The 23,641-nt window shown below is 35.5% G+C and overlaps 1 long non-coding RNA gene across 1 annotated transcript; it reads right to left on the reverse strand.

The window, feature by feature from the left end:
• Window positions 1-13,309: 13,309 nt before the first annotated feature.
• Window positions 13,310-23,394, reverse strand: LOC149550562 (uncharacterized). Its single transcript, XR_016354299.1, has 2 exons — window positions 23,271-23,394; window positions 13,310-13,432 (listed from the first exon to the last, which is right to left on the reverse strand). It is a non-coding gene; the product is annotated as an uncharacterized LOC149550562 (long non-coding RNA).
• Between the last annotated feature and the right edge of the window lie 247 nt (window positions 23,395-23,641).

The raw sequence follows: 23,641 nt of genomic DNA on the forward strand, positions 1-23,641 counted from the left end.
AATAGTAGCACCAAGGAAGAAGACTTGTGATGAAGCCAAGAGGATAGAGAAGGCTCAAATAGTGATGAATTTGTCTCCAAGCATGGAAATATTGCAACACAAAGACATTGAAAAAAAAGGATGCAAAGGTTCCTATAGTGAACTAAATTGATGAATTGATATATGATGAGGTCCCATTTATTTTTCTTAATCCATTTATTGCAAGGAGGGAAAAGTTCTACTTGTATTCTTATGTGGAAGAGGTCTATGAAGATATGAAAATTGACTTGAGTACTTGCCAAGAGTACAAACAACAAATACCAAAGAATTGGAAGACAAGAAAGAGGAAGGACAATCCAAGGGACTTCGATTCTTTTGTCCTTGGGAGTATGGTGCAATAACACCCATAAAACAAAGGCACAATATGAGGCTCCATGAGTATAGAAGACATTTAATTACTCATCATGATCTTTCAAATGTATTTTGAATCCATTTGAGTCAATGTGTAAAGCTAAATAAGGTCATCTATAATAGATTGTCCAAGTTGTCTAGTATGGTGAAATTATGTAAATAAACCCATGGAAAGGGAAAATGTCATAGAGTGTCATAGTTGATATGTTATTAGGTGTTTTATAAGTTTTATAATTCATTTGTAGGAAAATACAAAAAATGTCAAATATGTAAGTAAATATTGTCATAAAATGTGATAATATGAAAAAGATGATATAAGGGAGAAGGTGAAATGTCATAGGAGGTATCCAATGTGAATGTGGATAAAGGACACACAAGAAATACTAAGTCTGATCCTTTAGCATTCATTGCCTCTTAAAAATTATAGCAAATATAAATATATAGTTGCAGAATTATACATCAAATAAAGGATATTGTATATACCGGTTGGTGTTGATAAAGACCATCTTCAGCAAAGTACAAAGGCTTCATATCAGATTTGATTGTTTAGAATTTGTAGAAACTTTACATGGTATCAGAGCTCTGGTAGTCGAACCTAAGCTCTGCAAATTGACAATCAGATTTAAAATATCTAGCAACTCCTTCTACCTTAAATGGCTAGCACAATTAGACCCGAAGATAGGTTTGATGGAAAAGAACACTTCGTTGCTTGGAAATTTAGAATTATGATGATTTTTGAAGACAATGATGTAATACAGTTTGTTGATAAAGAATCCAAGAGACATGATGCTAATCCTCATAAAACTACATGGATTAAACGAAACAGGAAAGCCATGCAAATCATATTAGATGGGGTTAAAAATGAAACAGTACCTATGCTAATGAAACATCAGACAACATTTAATATGATGAATGCATTATTAAATGTATGAGGTTAATAATGCGACTAGAACCCTTGCACCTAAAGAGGCAACTAAATCATATACAAATAAAGAAGGGAGAATCTATGAATTCTTACTTTCTTAGGGTGGCTAGTCAAAGAGATGAACTTGCAAGTATAGGGACCATAATTGAAGACAAAGAGCTAATACTTATGCCTATAGATGGGTTGCCGGAATCGTGGGAAACATTCTCACAAGGAGTAGTGCTAGAGAAAATCTCCCAGACTTCAATAGAATTAAAGGATATTGCCTTCAAGAAGAATCTAGGAAACTTAAGAAGGGAGGAAAATTGAAAACTAAAGATGAAGAACTTCATGTTCTCAACACAAATTCCTATAAACGTAAGAAGAAGCACTTCAAGAAGAAGATGGGTAATCAAAGAAAAGACAAACCTACGAAAGATTTATCCAAAATAAAATGCTTCAAATATGAAAAATTTGGACACTAAAGATCTAATTGCCCTGAGAATACAAAGCAACAAGTAAACGGTACAAACGTTACTAGCAAAGAAGAAAACTATGATCTTGAGAATCGTGTATTGTATTCTACACTATCAAGTGAAGCATCGAGAAAGCATGGGTAATTGATAGTGGATGATCTCAACACATTACAAGATACAAAGAAGTACTAGACTCAATATTAAAAGAAGTTGATGGCGAAGTTACCATAGGTGATCATTCCTCTCATTCAATCAAAGAAATTGGGAACTACACCTTGAAACTAAAGTTAGGTATTTTTCTACTTTTTAAATAGTCTAAGTACCAAGAATAAAGAGGAACCTAATCTCTGTTACAACACTTGAAGATGATGGACATAATGTTGCATTCTTGGATGATAAAGTAATGACCTAGTCTAAGAACTCTTAATTTAAGAAATCAAAGTTGTTGGTCAAAAAAAGGGATTCTTGTATGAACTAAATATAGAACCTAGTCAACCTATTCAAGCCTTAATTCATGAAATTGCTGATATAAATGAAATATGGCACAGAAGGTTAGGACATCTAAATTTCAAAGCATTATCAACTATGGAGAAGATGGTTACTAGTTTACCTAAGTTGAATAAAGATCATTCAAGCATATGCAAAGGATGCGCTCTAGGTAAGAACACCGAAAGTCCATTTCATGATAGCACTAGAAAAACTAACAATGTTTTGGAATTAGTCCACTCGGATTTATGTGGACTTATGTCTGTTCCTTCTCTTAGAGGATTCTAGTACTATATACTTTTTATAGATGACTTCTCTAGGAAAACTCGGATTTACTTCTTAAAATGTAAAGAATCAGAAGAAATCCTTAAGAGATTTAAAGAATTCAAAACCTTAACTGAAAACTTATCAAGACACAAAATTAAAACTCTTAGGACTCATAATGGAGGGGAATATACTTCAGATTTTTTTAAAAAGATTTGTAAAGAAGCAGGAATTAAGAGGGAGTACATTGTTCCTTATAAACCATAGCAAAATGGGGTAGCAGAAACGAAGAACAAAATAATTATAGAAGCAGCAAGAGCTATGATATTTGATCAAAATTTAGAATATTATCTTTGGGCATAAGCCTCTTGTACTATTGTCTATATTCAAAACAAAAGTCCTCACCCTCACTTTAGAGATAAAACTCCTGAAGAAGTCTTTACTAAGGTTAAACCTAATATAAGCCATCTTAGGATATTTGGGTGCCCGGTATACATTTATGTTCCAAAAGAAAAGAGAACTAAGTTAGAACCCTCTGGGAGGAACGATATTTTTGTCAAGTATAGTGAAACATCTAAAGCATACAAAATTTTCATACCTGGTCAAAAAAACATTGAACTTAGTACGGATGTAATATTTGAAGAAGATTTAGCATTCAAAAGAGCCCTTAGTTCTGAAGATCCCACACATTTACCTAGTTCTAAAGAAAAGCATGAATCTGAGTCTTAGAGGGAGAACATTAAAGAAATTGAAGATGAAATTCAGAATCTTAATCTTGAAGAAACTCAAAATCCTAAGAAAAGACCACTTTGGACTATTAAGACTGTAGAGGAAGCACAAGACTTCACTACACCATCTGGAAACTTCAGAGAAAGAAAAAGACCCAAAAGATTTTCTAGTTATGCAGCAAACATGAGTGATTTTTCTAAATGAGAACCAACCAATGTTTCAAATGCTATTAAACATATAGCTTGGAAAAATGTTATGACAAAAGAATACCAATCCATTATCAAAAATAATGTTTAGGAAATTATTCCAAGGCCTAAAGGAAAATCTGTTGTTTCTTCTAAGTGGATATTTAAAATCAAGCATGCTACTGAAAGTAGCATTGAAAAATATAAAGCAAAATTAATTATTAGGGGATTCTCTCAAAAAGAGGGAATTGATTATGAAGAGACCTTTGCTCCAGTTGCCAGATACACCTCTGTAAGAGCAGTTCTAGCTATTGCAACATTGAAGGGATGGAAAGTACATCAAATGGATGTGAAAACAACATTTCTGAATGGAAAGATTACAGAAGAGGTATATTTGGAACCAAATGAAGGATTTGAAATTCATAATCCTAAAGTCTTCATTTGTAGGCTCAAGAAAGCTCTCCAAAGGCATGGTAAGAAAGAATTGATAAGAGATTTGGAATGTGGAATTGCAGACCTATGTCTTCTCCAACGGAGACTAATCTACACAAACTTAAGAAAGCAATTGCAGAATCACCCTCCATAGATTCTACTCTTTATAAAAGGATGATTGGGTCTCTTATGTATGTGGTAAATGCAAACCCTGATATTTTCTATGATGTTAATGCTTTAAGTCAGTTTATGTGTGAATCTAAGAAGATTGACCTAGTTGCAGTCAAACACATTATGAGATACTTACAAGGCACTCTTAACCTTGGGCTCAAGTATGAGAAAGTTGACTTGGCCTTACATGGGTACATGGACTTAGATTGGGCCGAAAGTGTTACTTATAGGAAAAGCACTTTGGGATGTTGTTTCAGTTTAGGCTCAACGACGATAGCTTGGATATGCAAAAAACAACCATCAGTAGCACAGAGTTCTACAGAAGCTGAATACATTGCCGCAACAATGGCCTCTTGGGAGGTAGTTTGGCTTAGAAAGTTAATTGTGGGATTATTTGGTCAAGCCATGAATCCTACTATTATTCACTGTGATAATCAGAGTTCCATCAAGCTTTATGTAAATCCAATTTTCCATGACAGGTCCAAGCATATTGAGATTCCTTACCATTATGTAAGAGATATGGTAGATAGGAATACTGTAAAGTAGAATACATTTGCACTACAGATCAGATAGTACATATTCTTACCAAACCTCTCTCTCGAGGGAAGATGGATCACTTTAAGAAAAGACTTGATATGGTTGAATTATAATACATTTGTATTCTTCAATTATTAATGAAATAATTTTGAGTTAAAATTATTACTGTCGGGCTATTGACTATTATGGGCTCCACCACTTGTATTCATTATTTAAGAGGTGACGATCTCTGAGATAATAAACACTTGTATAAAAGACATTATGAGAGATGACAATCTCTTAGATAATGTGTTGACAGTAGAGAACTACTGTCAGATCTGGATGAGTTCAAGATCACATTGTGATATAGACATTTTTATGCCTATGAGTCACAACTTGGATAAAGGATAAATTTAATCATTCTCCAGATTTTATCCTGTGAACTGGTAGATCTTAACTCAAGGTCATACTGTGATATAGGCCTGCTAGTACCTATGAGTCACAACTTGGATAAAAGAAGAAATTAATCATTCTCTGGATTTTATCCTATATGTTGCATTCCATGCAATATTGTTATCACTAGTATAAGTGATAAGTCATATCATAGGTATAGTAATATAATATTGTATCATGTGTTCAATGATACCACATGCTTAGAAGATTCAAATAGATATGGAGTATCAATTTATGCTTATTCATCTTAATTGATGTTGCTAGATATGTTATCTCTCAGTATAATTATCAAGTTAAGCGAAAGCATTAATTTTGTAACACTAGTATATCATACTGGTCTAATTAGAGATCGTACAGATTGGTTCTTGCATAGAATCCCTTAGTAAGTTAGTCCTATAAATAATTGTCTTATCCTTACTAGATATCAGCATCTCCTTTGGCCAACATAGTTGAAGACTAACTAATCGTCTTGGTTAGTTTATATATTAACAATATGTCTCCTTGTAAAGTCGTTGATTTTAAGAGAGCAATTAAGGCCAATTTTGGAAGGGACATGTCCTTTCTAAGGACATGCCCCTTGGTTACTATATTTAAATAGGGAGTGAATGTGGATAAAGGACACACAAGAAATACTAAGTCTTCTCCTTTAGAATTCATTGCCTCTTACAAATTATAGCAGATATAAATATATAGTTGCAGAATTAGACATCAGATAAAGGATACTATATATACCGGCTGGTGTTGATAAAGATCATCTTCAGCAAAGTCCAAAGGCTTCATATCAGATTTGGTTGTTCAAAATTTGTAGAAACTTTATATCCAATAGGTTAGAGAAATTTAAAGGACATTAAAATATCATGTAATGGTCATGATTTACAGATTTGAATGGTTGGAAAACTTTTTGAGGAGAATAAAAATGAAATGAGGTTTTGTTTTGCAAGTTTTATGTTAATTTTCTGTGTAATTTTCCAGGAACCTGACTGTTGTTTCTATTGGGAAAAATTCATATGAAAAGATACAGACCTAAAACTTATATTTCTGGAAAGGTGTTTCAGTTATCTTTCTTTTGGTTTTGGTTTGGTTGAATTTCATTGTGATTTGAAGAAGTTATGAGCATTTGAGTGTAGACTGGTCTGAACCTGATTTTTTGTGTAAGCAATTTTAGAAGACATATAACTTTTATTCTAGTTATAATTTTGAAAAATAAATTTGGAAAAACGTGTTTAACTGATATATATACTCTCATAAAAGGAATTGGTTTGATATCTTCATTTGTGAAATTTATTAATGGTTCTTTGGAGAGTTTATATTCTATCCTAGATGAATAAATTGGTAAAAGTTCCTTAATTAATGTGTAAGAATGCATTGCTGAAGCCTCTTGAGTAGTAACCCCAAAAAAGATGTTTATAAGGTGTACCTCTACATCAAGATACCTTTCGATCCCAATTCTAGAGGACTAGGTCTAGAGAGATTAGTGCTAAAAGAACAAATAAGGAGCACTAATGCAAATTGGATCTAGGAAGAATAGGGGAAAGATATCTAAAATCTTTAAGGACCCTTAATATGTGTATATGTGCTAGATATAGATGTGTTGAATTGACAAAGAAAGGAAAGGGAACTCACCTTTTGAAATTTGTTTTGTGCTCGTTGTAGTGATCAAAATGGGAGGAAAGCTTCAAATTTGGGCCTGAAATTGTGAGGGGCAAATTGGTACATCATGGGCGAACTAGCGCATCAGGGGTGCAGTGTGACCCTAATTGACTATGTCCAATATTGATTTTGTTTTCACATTTTCAAAGAAAGCCAAAAATGGTACTCTAATCAGCAACCTATTCATCAGTTTGATATCTACAACCTACAATAAAAAAAGGTTTTTGTTATTGATGGGGGGTCTGCCTTGGTCAAACCCCAATTTAGGAATAATTGAAATAGCATGAATGTAAAGTAAATGTATGAATTCACCTTACAAAGGCGAATCTCTTGAATTGAATGCAATGTGTTTGACTTCACCAACAAATTTAGACCAAGAAGATGAACATAGATGGATGTAGAAGATGTGCCAAAGAATCTTGAATATATTAAAAAAGATCTTGAAGATAAACTCCTTCAATTACTTGAATGCTTGAATCCTTGATCTTCAATGGCGGAATGCTTGAATGGATGCTGGAAAGCTTGAAAATTGAACTCTCAAGAGCTTGAATGCTAGGATGTTTGATCACTTGATGATTAAATTACTATGAAAAATGGAGCAAATGGAGGGGTTTATATAGAGATTAGAATTAACTAACTCCCGTAGGCCGGCTGTCATAGAAGTTAACACTCGATTATCCGAAACATGAAACCTAGACAAAAGGGCCAAAATAGGGCCTCATCAAGGGTACAATGCGCCCCTGACTAGCCCATCAGGGGAGCAGTGCACCCGTGATGCATCAGGAGTGCAATGTGCCCTTGATTGTCAAGTGCACAAACCTTGGGAACAATCTAGGGACCCCAAAACAGGTGTCGTAACCCAGAAATCAAGTTCAAATTCAAAAGAAACCCTATTTCGGTGCAAGGAGTAGATTCCAAGTGGAAAGGTGGATGGAAAGGAAGGACCTAGGGGAAATAGATCCTATATCAAGCTTGTCACCATGAAAATTTGAGCTTTAAAGAGGATCTATTAGGTTTTACCCCAATTCCACCTACGAGAAATGATGGAAAAGGGAAAAAGAAATGAAAGAGAGGGGGAAAATGATGATCTCGCATTAAATAGGTGCTAAACCTTCATTAAATTAGAGTGCTTCCAATTTAAGATGGTACAGTAAGATTGGTTTTGCTCCCATTTTACCTTAACATCAACTGCAAGGTAATTTCTTCTGCACATTTCTTGTTCTGCGACTCGCATCTCTCTCTCTTGTTGATCGATGGTTTGGAGATAATACCATGTTTTGTTTCTAGCAACAATTCTCATCTAATGATTATTATATTTTGGTTTATTCTTGAGCTATATGTTTGAGTGTGTATCGAGTAAAGCTTATGTTTTCTATACATTCTAAGTTGGATGCTTGTTCATAAGTCTTTTGGAGACCTGTGCTTAATCAGGAGTAGTGTTTTTTCTACTATTTTTGTATTAGGCTCTTGTAAGGGACTGTTTCAAAGTCAACAAAAAAGCCTTCAATCTGGCGTTAAAATTTTTGTGTATGAAATGATGGGAAAGTTTGATAGGGGAAAATTCAGCGATTTTACTAAAGGCTTTAATACATCCAACATCTAGCGACATTTCTTCATTCACGCAGAGAAAACCAATCTTCAAAGCTTTGTGGATAATTCAAATTTATCATTGAATAACATCGTACAACAAGTTGAAGGGAGATGTGAAGGATACCGACAAATTCTAGAATTTCACGCAAAACTGGATGGATTAAAGAAGCATGCAAAGTTGGAATACTGGACAATGGCATAGTATCCTACCATTTTATAAAGATCAAAATCTAGAAAAGATAAACATGAGATAAGATTTCCTTTATCACTATAAAAAAAAATTACATTATAATATTTTGGTTTTAAGACTCTTAATGGAAATGAGTCTAAACTGTGATTGCATGTCTTGCTGATTATAAGTTCTTATTCATAATTTGTTAGTAAAGACAATATGATAACTCTTCCACTCTGGGAGTGATCATCATGTGGAGAGAATCCATGATGACATCACGTGGAGTGAATCCGTGATGGGAGTTGGATGTCATGTTGAGAGATTCCATGACAGATCACGTTGAGAGAGTCCGCGATAAAATGCTGATTGTAAACCTTACTAACTTGTCATGTTGAAAGATACCATGACACCATCATGTTGAGTGAATCCGTGATGATAGTTTATTATGATTTTTGTCAAGTTTCATGTTGAGTGATTCCATGAATGAGTAATTGTTATAGGTTTTCATGTTGAGTGATTCCATGAATTGTATAGGATCTATGGAATTAGATTTCATGATTGATATTTTGGTTGCAGCTCTGTGTGACTATTCAACTAAAGACCTCTCTGTTGCTTAGAGGGAGTGTTAAAGATTGTACGTGAAATAGAGATCCTTATCTCATAAAATTTGGATGTCATTACCATTATAGTCACCTTCAGCTGAAAATGAAATTTATTGTAATATTAACTGTAAATGACATGTGTCATTCATATGTGTTGAGGCACCAATATTTGAAGAGTTGTAATTAATTATAGGAGTCATGAGAAATTGAAGAGACTTTTGATTGTTATCTGAGTGATCTCTTTATTGGTTAAATATTTTGCTTCAAGTGAAAGGATTGTACACTTGAATATTTTATTATCAATAAAGAAGATCTTTTATTGTGTGGCTGAGTTTTTCCCTTCATTCTAGAAGGGTTTTCCCAGGTTATTTCTAGTGTTTTATTGTTTCAATTTTGACTATTTTCTTATTGCTCTTTATCATTGACCTGTGGGCTCAAGATTTAACAAATCAACTATTGGTAATACATTGACAAGTACTCAAGGCAATTTCTATACTGAGAATTATTACAACTCACAAACATAACACCAAACAAAAAGGGATTATGGCATTTTTATCATATTTGGGACTGTCAAGGGTAACAGAGGACTCTGCGAGCTATTAAGAAATTTGGAAATGATTCCTTTAATACTCATTATGGACATGGATCATATGGAGGAATGTGTGAGTTGCAAGATAGCAGTTTTATTTTGATGACTCACATTGATCTTAGCTAGTCAACTATTAGCACGCTATCAGGACTAATAATATTCAAATGATGAATCTTAGATATTAGAATGTAAAGATAGTATATCTTTAGCTACAATGAAACTAGTTAACTGTGAAGATAGTCTATCTTCAGTTGCAATGAAACTAGTTCACTGTGAAGATAGCATATCTTCAGTTACAATGTAACTGGTTAACTGTGCCTATGCATAGAATGGAAGGTCAAAGGCCTTTGGTAAAATTAAATTTGATCAAAGCTTCAGTAAAGAGAGTTTTCATGTAAGGAGACACAGGTCTTTCACATTATGTTGTTCTTGTCATAATTTATTTCTTTCAGCATGTAGAGTGTACTGGAAGGAACTTCATCACAGTTGATCATACATAACGGTGCCCAACATTACCAGATGGGGATATGCATTGAACAACTACAATGAAGCTAAATAAAGATATATTAAATAAGTGGAAATGGCAGCTGAGATGAATGACATGGGAAATGTAATAACATGATATGAAAAGGATTCAAGATACAACATGTTTATTGACATGGGATGATTGTCTTCCTTGACTGGGGATTTAGTACAGATGGTGTGGAGAAAGGAATGAGACAGAGACCAGCATAGAACATCAGAACCAGCAAAAGAGCATGACTGTGAGCAGCTGTCGAATAGCAGGCCAAAAACTAGTCAGTCAAGGTGGCATGAAAAAAAACTTTATCAAAGGCCTCTAAAGAAAGGCAAGACATGAGTAGAATTTTCTTTCATTGTTCAGAGGAGAAAAATCACAAAGGACTCTCGAATCGTAATACTAAGTTCCCTCTTAACCTTGCAAGCATCACAAACCTTAGTAATAAGGTCTTTCCCAACAGTTTCGAGCACATGCCCATTATGAACAGGCTAAGGACTTTCAGACAGATTTTTCTCGAAAGGCAGGCTTTTAAACATAGCTTGTTCCTTGCATTAGGAACTACTCATGAAGTTGCACATAGACTCATAGTACATTCCAGCACCAACTCAGACCTCATTGTATCATTGGAGTACACCTTCTCATGAAAATTTCACATAACCAGGAGAAAATGATGCAAGAGCATCCGGGTCTGCAGGTAATCATGCATTTTCCAAAAAAAAAATTTGTGAAATTAGAGTTTTCTACTTCAGGCAGATTTCACTCACTATAGGTTGTTTTAAAAACAAAATTGATTTTTAGAATTGGTGAAGGCTACAGAAAAATTCTTTGAGGGGAATTTAAATAAAAGAATTTCAGAAAATGTTCTAAAGAACTCAAGACATAATTCCTCCTCACAGTTTTCAAGAAATTAATTTTCTTTGACTGTAAATACTGAAAATAGTTTTATGAAAAATTTAAATTTCATAGATTTGTCTAGAATATGGCAAATGGCTTTGCTAGAAGTGTTTCCCCTTGATAGCAGCTCTATTACTCTATCGTCCAGATAGCACCAAATAAGGTCTCTCTAACCTGTCTCCCCTAGATGATTGCTTTAGAAGTTTCCCATCTTCGTAGCAGTCAACATGGATATATTCTCACATATTCACCAATTTTCAGATGTTTTCAAGCTCCTGGTGAAAGTTACTTAAAATTTTGATTTTTTTGGCACCGAATACACACATCCAAAGTTCTGAATTGATTATTTTAAATTGGCTAGGCATAATGAGTATGAACACTTAGCAAAGATGACTATTTTGCAGATTAAATAGAGGAATGTAAAATACCTCTTCTTGAATTTTAGTAGGGACAATGCAGATTTAAAACTAGATTTTATATAATTGTGGACAAAGGTTAAAAATAACACCATACTAGATAAAAATTCAGTCCTAAAAGGAGCATTCTAGAGGTAGGTTTTGGGAGAAATGAACCAACCTTTAAAGAGAATGAGATCCCATATATAATTGAGTTTTTTAGGGGACAAAAACAAATTTTGAAGAAGGCTTTGTAATGACAGAATCTTGTGAATGAATGTGTGGTGCCACATGCTGAGCACTATTATTTAAAACAATAAAGAATACAAATTAAAGAAAGGGATGTGAAACACCTTTGCTGGAAGAAATGATTCTCTCATTTGCTAGGAAAATGGTGTTTCAACCTTGCATTAATATAAGGTTACTTCTGATTAATGATGACAGGGGTTGAGAGGCTTGCCCCCAACTATTATGCAAAAATGAACTCTAATGAACATGACCACAAGTCACTACAAAATGCAGTTTTACAAGCAAGTATAGTTGGGAAGAATTTGCTGAGGTGTCTTTCATCTAAAGCAACCATTGCTTTAGACAAACATGCTAGATAAGTATCATCCAGCTAAAGACATAAAACTCATTCAATGTGATAACAATAACGTGTCAACCATCCAAACAAATATTGGCTTTTGTTTCACAACATTCCTCTCCATAACTTCAATTTAGCCCTATTGCTTAGATATGGTATTATGCAATAGAATGAATTATAATAAACATGACCACAAGTCACTTCAAAAAGCGGTGTTAAAGAAGAGTGCAGAAGAAGTTGCCGAGGTGTATTTCATCCCAATTCTGGATAAGCCTCATCCAGCTAAAGACAAAAGTGATTCAATATGATAAGGATCACCTAGCACACTGACAACAGTATTCAAATAGCCTACACTCATAGTATCCACATTAGGCACATTATCTAGCTTTGTGAATACAGCCCTCTGCAATACCAATAGTGAAATGCCTAAATCTTACAGGCTTGTTGAATGCTGGTGCCACCCAATTCCCCAGTTTTAATGGATTATCTTAAAAATTTCCACAAGCCACTAAAAGAGTAACAATCTTCTTAGATGGTAGTAACATGTTTTCCACTAGACATTTGAATTCTAACTTTCATATGGATCTAGTCTATATTTCCACCACTTCTGTAAGGCATAGGGATACCCTCCAGGTTCCTTTCTATAAGATGTGCACTGGTCAGGTGTTTCTTTGGTTCCAGCTCTTGCCTTTAGCCCCCGTTACATTGAATATCCTATAAGGGCTCTTTATAATTAAAACTTTTTCTCACTAATGCTTTTAGCAGTTTTATCAACTCTTATCAAATATCAATATACCTAGTATTTATGATTTATCAAGAAACATTTTTCATTTTGTAATATATTCCTGAATCCTAGCTATATGAAGAAATGGAAAAAGCATAACCCCAGTGTAGCTTGTGCTGCTTCTTCCGTGGCAATGATGCATTCTCTTTCTGTGATTAAATAAAAGATTACAACAGGTAAGTAAAACAAGTAAAGATGAAAAAGAAAGTAATCTTCTTTTTTTAGTTAAATCTCTCTGATTTGCACTCAAATTTATCTCTAACAAATATTTTCAAATGTGATGTTTGTGGATCTTCAGTTATTAACCATGCTTTCTGTATTGTAACACTCATTCCTACCACATGAAAATGATTCCTCTAGCACAATACTTTGTTGAAACTCTGTTTGGATAATATCCTTCTTCCCACTAGCTTCACCCACCACACTGGTCCTCTCTCCATTTGTCTTTCCTTCAAAATTATTGTTACAAGTCATATAGATTGCAACACTAGAAATGAAAAAAATATTCTGAAAGAAATACATTATGCAATGAGACTAATTTGTGGATGGTTCCAGATAACTGCTAACTTGTTTGCAGCTGTAACTTTCATCTTTTTAAAATATGAAGAATTCTTCTTAATTTGTAAACGTCTCCTACGTAACTCCTGAACAAAGGAGATAAAACAAGCAATCAGAAAGATGACGTACATTTCCCATCACTCACAAGCAAAGAGAAAAGTTAATAAACACCCCTGGATGAAAATGCAATTAAAAATGTGGTTTAATTATGAAGCCAGCCTCCTTTCATAGGTAGACAGTTATCAAAATCCCAACAATATCACAATATTCAAGCTAATTTGCATCAATTATTAATGACATCAATTTAGACTGAGGAAGAATATCACATTTCCACAAAGGTACATTATTGTATGCTACATCACAAGGTTCATGCCCAAGTTCACATTTGGAAAGGATACAATTTGAAACAATTTTGCCATCTAATAAAGGTCAGGAAAGCAACACAATAGGTTCAAAGAGTATAAAATTGTAAATTTGCATATTTTTACAAAACAACAAGTATTACATGGATTTACAAAGATAGTTCTGCAGGTTTTACATATTAACCAAAATCTATGGTATGTAGATCTACATTAAGTCGACATTTAGTGTGTTCTAGATGAAGATAGTTACAGGTTTGCATGGTTTCATACCTAGGTCCCTAAAACTATGGTCAGTTTATTTGCAGATTGGCTAGCGAAATTGATTCTAGCAATAATCTGTTGTTTAAGTCTTGGAACCTCCCTGTGATCTCTAGTTGTTTTTAATATCCATATTACTATGAGATGTTAAACCTATTTTTTATGTGGACTTCATAATTAAGTGTCTGTTTCATTCACTATTCTTGGTCATCTTGTTCTATTGGTATCTTTGATTAAGAGATGGGTGATCTATCGCAATGATTTTTCATGTCATTAAGAGTCCCTATTGGGGTCATTAAGAGTCCCTATTATGTGAAAGTTCATTGACATTGTTGATACTATTGACAAAGGATGGTTAGCTTCAAGTGATTGGAGATTTCATCTCCCCTCCCGCTCAGTAGCCTATGGTTTTAAACTTAGCCTATTTCTGCACCCCGATAGGCCTAAGTTATAAACTAGAGGTGTCATGGTGTGGAGGTGGAAAATTAGTAATATCAAATGTTACCCACCTTCCATTGTATCTAAGTTGTTTCTATTCATTCTATAGTGGTGGTGGTCCCCTGTCTGATATGGCACTTGACTGCCAACTCCCTTCCTTCTGACTGCCACCGTAGCCACCTTCTGTCATGGACCTTGTAACATCTGGAGCTGCATGTTGCACCCAGCATAACATCCATTCTTACATTCGATGGAGTGGTCCGAGCATTTCTTGAGGATGGGAAGCATGGAGGGAGTCACTTTTGCGTGAAGAACAAATTTCTCACTAAGGTGAATTACCATTTCTCTGAGGGGAAATCTTCGCTCTGAACTCTGAATAGGACATAGCCCCTGTTTGGATTCAATTCTTTTTCCAATCAATTTTATGGTTATGCATTCATGGGGCATTAATGTTGGATGAATTGCACATGATTGCAGCTGTTTAGGAACTGAGACATGGATTATCTTCAGCATTGGATGCTTGAACTGGAGGCATATTCACAGGGTCAGAGTTCTAGCAAGATGGTGCTATGGGCGAGCCAAGCATGATGGGTGGAGGACTGAAGCATGAGATTGACCAACGATTTCATTCTGAAGAAGCTTTTTGCAGTTGCTGGATTTTTGATTAGATAAGGAGCCATTTTCCATGGTTGGCCCAAGTTCTGAGGGTGGACCACACCCCAGGCTATCATGTATTTCGTCCTGCCCAGTACTTTACAAATTGGATAGATTTTTTTTGCTATGATCATTGAGCTGCTGTAGTGAAGTTAGAATTCTTGATGTGTGCACATTTTCTTATATCTGTGACAATGTGGTGTTTGGTCATGTTAACTTATAACTTTAACACCCAGCTGTGAGTGTGTTGTCGTGTGCTGGTTATTATAGTCTAGAATCAATATCAGTAAACTCCTCATTGTAGTACAATATTGCATATCAGTTATATCTTATTGCTTGGATTCAATATCTTTCAAGTTTCCAAAATAATATAGATTATTCAGATTTGCATTCTTAATCAGAGCTCATTCCAAGAAGTGGCTGATGACATCTTGGTTTTCCATGAAGGACTTGGAGATTTTGTTTAAGCTATTGTTTTTATGATCTCCCTTTGGTATTAATCATTTTTCTTCAAGCTTCAAGATTTGCAGGTTGTATTTGAAGTTGGTATGAAATGATTGGTAGGTACTCATGGAGAATAGTGAGATTTCGGTGAAGCTAGTAAGATACTGAGAGGGGGGTGAATCAAGATCTATAAAATTTTTATCTTCTTCAAATAAATCAAATGCATTCACCATTAACCCATCTCATATTAGCATCATGAATCATATAACCATAAATTGAAATAAATCAACTATTCATCACATCCTAAACATGAAAGTAAATGTAAACACATAACACAAAAGATTTGGTTACCCAAATACCCTCCAAAGTGAAGGTAAAACTGGGGTGGGGATAACACCCACAAATCTTCACTACTAAAATAATAAAGTGTGCATGTTAAGCCTACAATGTTTGATCACTTCTAGTGATCTACCTAGTGAGGGGTCTACCCTGTTAAGAGCTTACAAGACTTATTCAATCTACTTTAATTAAAGCAATTAAACTTACAACTCAGTAAGCACTCTGTTAGGAGATTTGTATAGGTCTGTTAGGACCACTCTGTTAAGAGATTTACCTTAATTCACTTGCTAGAATGTATCAATACCTAATCATTTGGTTAGCACTCTGATGCTTGATTATGGATCTCCTCTTTCCAATTCTTGGTCCGTTCTATGATCTGATAAACTTTGTTTTGTAGCATCCAAACATAGTCCCTTTCACATACACACTTCTCTCCTTCACTCACTCCTTCACTCTCTCTTTTGATTTAGGGTTTAGATCCTCCTTAAATAACCAACTGGAGAAGGTTATAGATCATAATCAACGATCCAGATTTCTCCCTTTTGTCACTTAATCCTTCCATTTTTTTGATTGGTTACATTTCCTTCATAGGGATTAATGATCTCTGACAAAAAGCGTAAACAACTCCTTATTTGTGTCAACAATCATTAAATCGTGTATAGAAGTTGGCCAAAATAGTTTACATAAGTGTTTGTGCCTTTCCAAACACATATACCAAAACTTATTTTCTCAGCACATGAATATTCTAATGCTCAGTGATGACTAATACTCATGTTGTCACTCAGCTTCTGACTACTCTGTACTAACTGTTTAACTTGGCATGAATTATCTTTGTTTTGCTCGGCATCTACCGACTTCTAACTTACTCAACATAAACTATCACTCAGTACATATTGGGGTGCTCGACAACCAAAGACTTGCTCAACTCAAACTAAAATGTGAACAAGTCCAAATGCATCATTTAGCCTTCAATGGATGGCTTGGTTGTGGTGATGACTGACCAACTCTTCCTAAGAAATGACTAAGTGTTTGACACTAGTAGGCAACATGACTTGGAGGTTAAAAATCTCCTCCTTTGACATTAGTGGTAAAAACACATTTTGTCATGATTCTTGAGGAGGTTGCCTGGAAACAATCTGAAATTTGCTCATGTCATCAAATTTGGTTCTTTCTCCTTCATTTTCCTCTTCATCGTCATGCTTTACTATTAGTTTCCTCCTCAGTCTCTTCTTCTGACCTTGCTCAATCCCTTTAGCTATTGGTTTCCTCTTTGTTGGGGACTTGCCCTTAACTAACTTTGTAATCTTTACAGTCCCTTTCTTTGGCTTGATAGCTACAAGAGATGTTGCATTAGATCCTTGCCTGGTTACTCTCCTTTGAGCTATAGAGGAGGAAGGTGTAACCCCTTTCTTTAGATTCCTCTTGACCTTTGGATCTACAATTTCAATAGTCTTTCATTTTGGTGCTTAGGGATTGGCAACTACTAATTCCTTTCCTTCTGATTCATTTTCTTCATCTTCCTCAGTCTCCTCATCTTCCCCTTTGCCTTTTGTGATCTACAGGGGTCCCTCTCCAAGTTTACCTTCCAGATCTGCTATCATCTTCCTTTGGTATTAATTGTTTTTCTTTGAGCTTCAAGATTTTCAAGTTGCCTTTGAAGTTGGCATGGAATGATTGGTAGATACTCATGGAGACTAGTGAGATTTAGGTGAAACTAGTAAGATACTAAGGCGTGGGTGAATCACTTCTAATGATCTACTCGGTAAGGGGTCTGCCCTGCTAAGAGCTTACAAGAATTATTCAGTCTACTTTGATTAAAGGATTTAAACTTACAACTAAGTGTACAGGTCTATTAGGACCACTCTGTTAAGAGAATTACCCTAATTCACTTGCTAGAATGTATCAGTACCTGATCCTTCGGTTAGCACTCTGATGCTTGATTATAGATCTCCTCTTTCCAATTCCTGATCCTTTCTTTGATCTGATAAACTTTGTTATGTACTTCATTGCTTGGTTGCTCTACCTGGTTCATGATTCTAACATTCAAACATAGCCCCTTTCGCATACACACTTCTCTCCTTCACTCACTCATTCGCTCTCTCTTCTAATTTAGGGTTTGTATCCTCCTTAAATAACCAACTAGAGAGGGTTTTGGATCATAATCAACGATCCAGATTTCTCCCTTTTGTTTCTTAATCCTTCCATTTTTCTGATTGGTTACACTACCTTCATAGGGACTAATGAGCTCTGAAAAAATGCGTAAAAAACTCCTTAACTATCTCAATAATCATTAAATCGTGTATAGAAGTTAGCCAAAATGGTTTACATAAGTGTTTGTGCCTTTCCAAACACATATACCAAAACTAGTTTACTCGGCACGTGAATACTCAATACATATTGGGGTGCTTGACAATCGAAGACTTGCTAAGCTCAAACTAAAATGTGAACAAGTTCAAATGCATCATTGGGCCTTCATTAGGTGGCTCGGTCGCAGTAATGATTGAACAACTTTGCCTAGGAAATGACTAAGTATTTGACACTGATAGGAAACATGACTTGGAGATCAATAGTTAGTATCTCTTCTGCATAGAGATGTGTGCTGAAATGTTACTTGCTATGAATATTTTAACAAAAAGACCAAAGAGCCTACACCTAGTTAGGGATGTGAATCCACCATGATACTAAAACATAGATATAGATACTCCTACCTAGCCTACTACAGATTCGACTAGAGATTGATATATATGCTCCTACGTGGCCTACTGCTCTTCTAGTATGACTACGAGTTCTAATACTAACTCTTGAGCTCAATGTTAGTATGCTCAAGCAACCTCTCTACTAAGTTTGATTAGGATTGATATTGACCGCCTCCCTCCATATCAGTTCTCGTTGGATGCCCCTACTCATCTCCCCCCCTCCCTATTAGGAGTTGAATGAGCATGTCAAAATTGATACCTATAGACAATACACTATCACTAACCCTCCTAGAGGTTTACGTCTGAGGATGGCCTTCTATGTTGAGCACTTTCTAGAGATCCACGATGGGATTATTGTTCATCCTAGCTACCTATCTTGACATTGTAATGCCTTACATATCTCTTTGGGCTGCTTCAAAATTGGTTCTCACCGTCTTCGGGCCCAGACTGACTGTCATATGGATAGCAGAGACTGGATCTGTCAGTTGTGTACTCTAGCAGACGTCAAGACAAAGACTCGCTATATTTTTTGTTGCTCTATCTTCTATGAGATCAAGGGGAGATTTCATTGTCTCTTCCATGACTATTTTTCTCTTTAAGCTTTCTTCAGTTACATTGACCAGCGGTGTCTTGCACTTTACCTTCAAGAGGCCACCTTGCTCCATGATAGTACTTTACAGTCACTACTTCCTTCCCTACATACCTTTTCTCAGCTCATTACTGCCTTTTTCTCACCCTTATCTTCGTCTCGAGATGTGAAAAGGTCATCCAGTACCACTGGTCACTGCAGGTCTGTCAGAATCCGTAGAAATTTCTTTCAATAGCGACACTCCTCTAGTAGCTCACATAGACAAATTAGGGCTCATGATCACCCGCAATCATATCCTTCTGTGACCGATTTCTTTTTGTCAACAAAGGACTCCTAGTCCTTGCCTTGGCACTTCTCTTCTCTTTTTGTATCTTGTTTCTTGTTTGCTTTTCTCGGGCACCATTTGGTGCTCCTGCTTCTATCAACTTTCTTGTTGTAAGCTCTCAGTCCCACAGACCCTTTGTGGCCTTTTGTTGGACATTAATACTATTATCTTATCTAATCTTATCTTAAAGAGAAAAATAGCATTTGTCATAAGCTTTAATTCCTTGGTGGTGTATGCATAAGATAATGCATTATGAACTTGAAGAAAATATTGGCATTTGTTATAAAGCTTCAATTGCTTGCTAGTGTATGCGTAAGACAATCTTGTGGCACCCTTCTGGTCTACTCAAGGAGTGAATGATCTAAGAGGTATTGCCCACTTGAACATCAAATGCAGTCTTCAATTTATACCATTGTCTTCTCATATGGGTCAGTCTTGAATATCAAATTTCTAAAGACTTATTAAGAAGAAGATACACGATTTAACGAATTTTTTTTCTCCTTATTTCTTGATCTTGAGCTATGGATCTATATCTAATGACTTATTTGGAGAGGTACAAGAAATGGTATGTTGCTTTGGGCATATTCTCTATAATGTGGGAATGTTTGGCTTCTTTGATCTACGTTCAATATCAGGAACTTACATCCATTGCTGCCATGTTTTCATCATAATCTGAATGTTAGATGTTGATATTCTTTCATGTTTGGATGTTAAAGAATATCTTACTTCTATTGATATTCTTTCATGTTTGGATGTTAAAGATATCTTACTTCACATAGCTCTGCACATGTTAGTGTGGTATAAGGATATGGTTTGATTTCCAGGTTCTTTCTTTAATCTTGTTCTTCTTCGTCGATGTTTGTATTCGCATTACATTGGATTTGATATTTATGGGAAGCCATGGTAATCACTATGTTTGTGGTCATGAATTGTTCATTATTCTTGGGTGGCAACATAGAGGTTACTTGATCTCTTTGTGTGGAGAACTTGGGAGAGCTATGAAGACTACCGGTTAGAGATTATCGTTGCACTATGTGATTGAGGGATTAGCCACATCCTCTATGATTTCTGCAAGAGGCAGACTTGTGTAATAGTTTGATCATGTTTTCAGATTTGACATTACCCATGCAGGAGTTTTTGGGATATGTTGTTTGTTCGTAGGTAGGTTATCCTTGTTACTTTGGTTCGCAAGATACTAATGTGATGATGAGTTTTCTCGTTGTATTTATTTTGGATACATGAGGTATGAAATCTGTAGGTGTGTACAGACTATTTATTAGAGAGGGATAATTCGAATGTGAATTGTCTATACCCACAAGATTGATTCAGCACTAATGCAGACCTTACATAGCCTTGTTTGTGGTCACATACAAGGACTTTTTGGCTAATTGTGGGTTGATATGTTTAGAACATGGAGTTCTTCCTATGATGTTTTGAATACCATAGATTGAAGTATGGTTAGCTTGATGAGTTGCAAATTGTTGTAGTTGCTATTCCAAGTCCAACTACTATGAGTAAGGCAATTACTCAGAGCCATTTGTTATGATTTGAATTTGATACTTGTACTCATCTAAAGATTGGTGCAGATTTCAATGACAATTGGCATGCTACACTTTGGCATGTTCCTTGTTTAATCATGGTGACATGATGTGAGGATTTTTTTGCTTGAAGGGATGTTTCTCCCTTGTTGGTGATTACTATAGGTGTATTTGCAATGTATAATATCAAGTGGGAGAATGTTAGGATTAAGATATCATCTACCTTAAAAATCCTATGTAACAATGCATTATTATAACATCATTGGATAGTATCATTCTGCACTTGGGTGTATATGAAAAAAAATTATAATATGTATTCTCACCATTGTTTATAATATATTTATAAAGGACGAAGGTTTCCAGTAGCAATGGTAAAGGTGACTCGTGTACATAAATATTTAATTAATGTTGTTTCCATATGAGATGCCTCAAATGCGATGGTAAAAGACAAGTGACAAGTACAAAAGAGTGACTATGGGCTTCTCCAAGTGGGCATTTGGAAAGAGGCAACAAGTATCTCTTCATATTCCTTCATTTGTTACATGCCATGTGATGTTTCATTTCCATGTTTGGTTGCTTAGGTTAAAGGGAAATTTTTGGAGCCAAAACCTATATCCTACATATTATGATATTCGTAGGAAGCAAATCAAGGTTGAGATTAGAATAAAGAGTCATGTTTGGATGCCAAGTTTGCCACATAAAACCTCTTTACAAAACTATAAAATCAGCTCCTTGGAAGTAGAAAGTAAAATGAATAGTTGAATGTAGAGGTATTCCTTATATTGCAAGTAAAGGGACAAGCTGGAGTAAAGAGGCTGTGCACAGGGAAACAAGTGCTTCTATATTGGAGGCAAAGATAGAATTGTGTGACATGCTGTGGTCTAAATCAAAGATAATGCATACTTAGCATCTCTTATTGGTGGAGTCTTTTCTTGCGATCCCTTGGAATAAAAGCATTACAAGGGTGAACAAAAGTAGGTTCTACACCATCTACCAAAATGAAACAAGAAAATAACAAAATATTAAAACGGAGATACTGATCACATCATCCAAAAGGAGGAAACAACAAAAAATTGACCCACAAAAACATCAGACAAACCAAATAACGATCCTAATTCAGACACAAAACTGGGGTCAATTTGAAATACAAGTTCCAAGGAGAAGGACAATTTAGCTCTTCCGCCGCCACCCATAGGAAGAGAGGATTCATTTTAGTCTGTTACTGCAACCAGGGGGCAAAATTCAGATCTAGAGAGACTGAAATATTTGGAGGACCAGAACAAATCACCTCATTAGTAGGGATGATCCTACCTAGAATCCATTGAATTTCTGAAGATAATTAAATTCAATTGCTCAACTTAGATTAAAAGTCTTCCCCAAATGGAAGGTCATGTGTGCAGAGTACATCACCCAAAATCCAAAACAACAATGCCAAAGGGAATCCCTCCCACAGTCAAAGCACTGTAGCATGGATCTTTTGAATTCCATCTCAATTCACAGCCTGCAAACAGTCAGTAAAAAAAACATACCAAGAAGCCATGAATGCATTACCAGAGAGTGCTCGATGAGCTGAAAAAAGAAGGCATGAGTGCATTCATGCTGGCTATAAGTTCTTATATGTCAAGCCTTGAATAGCCAGTGGCAACTACCACTCTCCCTCTCCATTCATTCCAAAGTATGCCAATTTTTTCACTTATGCATCGAAGATTAGGTAGGGCCTGCATCTGCACCGTCATAGCTTCAAGAGCTTCCCGAGCGCACCAGTGGATGGAGACAGTGGGCAGCACCAAGGGTGGTAAGGCGGGGGGGATCTAACCTCCACCATAAATGAGAGATGTTCAATGGCATCATGGCGAGGAAATTTGTAGTACAATTGCCTTCCTAATTCGATGCTTAAAAGAAATGCACTTGAAATAGTTATCTGACGTAATATAATAGTTAGAAAGAAGCAGTAATAAAAAATTCACAGAAACTTCCAAATGTTCTCCAAGATAGGGATTTTTACAATTCGGGGTAATTTGCATGACCTAAAGCCGTGTCCATCAATTTAAATTACTTAGATGATGCAAATTCCCCCGAATTGTAAAAATCCCCAAGTTGGAGAACATTTAGTAAGGCTTTCATCAGACAATCCTGTGATGCATTTGAGTGTGACATATGTTTATAAATCTTAAGAATATTTTCAAACACTTACTGCACAGCAAATAATCTCAACAATTTGCCAAAAACAAATGTGTATAGTAAAATTTATTTGAAATGAAGACTTTAAGGTTAAACGTACCTTGAGCTTGCATGGCTGGGTGTGTGAGATTGAACTGGATTGAAAATTAGTCTGAAGAAGATCAGTAGCAGCCATGGCTGCCTCCCTCATGGTGTCGTCCTCTTCCTCCATCAAGACTTGACGATGTTACACAATCTAAATGTGATGTAAACAAGAGTTCTTGCTGAGGTAGAGTCCGTGTCTTATGTGAGGCCCATGGCTGTACAGCCATGAAAATGCACTCCCTTTACATTGTTTTTTCTAACTTCTCAAAAAAAAAATTCTAAGTCCTTTCCTTCGTAAGAAAGTGCATTTTTGTGGCTGTATAGACGTTGCCCTTATGTGAGTCCCTGTCTTATGCGAGGAATAAGAAAGAAATTTAAAATATTTAT

This window comes from Cupressus sempervirens, chromosome 7 (genome assembly GCF_028749045.1).
Source record: "Cupressus sempervirens isolate cs-2001-9-10 chromosome 7, ASM2874904v1, whole genome shotgun sequence".
Lineage (NCBI taxonomy): Eukaryota > Viridiplantae > Streptophyta > Pinopsida > Cupressales > Cupressaceae > Cupressus > Cupressus sempervirens.